The following is a 344-nucleotide window of genomic DNA, read 5'->3' on the forward strand; positions in this document are numbered from 1 at the left end:
GAGATTACCCCGGCAGACGTCACAGCGGATGTTACGTTGCTCTATAAATAAACTAGAAACAAAACAACAAGCGCAAGTTTGTTTTGCCAGCCACGGCAGCGCGAGACACTGAAAACGGATACTTTAAGAGGTTATGAAAGGAAAGTTTACTTGTAAAAAGTTGCCAGATTGTTCCACTGACAAGACCAAAGTGATGTGTATGTTTTGCAGTCGTAAACTGAGCTATCATCATAGCATGTCGAGTCTGAAATACCATTGAATGGCCAAGCACACAGCTGACGTGAGTACTCCGCCCCCTCGTCTCAGACAGACAGCTATGGATAATTTCAAAGCGAAGAAAATTT

The 344-nt window shown here is 43.3% G+C and overlaps 1 protein-coding gene across 10 annotated transcripts in view; it reads left to right on the forward strand.

Moving 5' to 3' along the window:
* The window catches only part of LOC109520448 (tumor protein D54-like), a 30,345-nt gene that overhangs the window by 23,541 nt on the left and 6,460 nt on the right, over positions 1-344 (forward strand). The gene's annotated exons all lie outside the window — the stretch shown is intronic.

Source organism: Hippocampus comes, unplaced genomic scaffold, assembly GCF_001891065.2.
Source record: "Hippocampus comes isolate QL1 unplaced genomic scaffold, H_comes_QL1_v1.1 scaffold1051, whole genome shotgun sequence".
In the NCBI taxonomy this organism is placed as follows: Eukaryota; Metazoa; Chordata; class Actinopteri; order Syngnathiformes; family Syngnathidae; genus Hippocampus; species Hippocampus comes.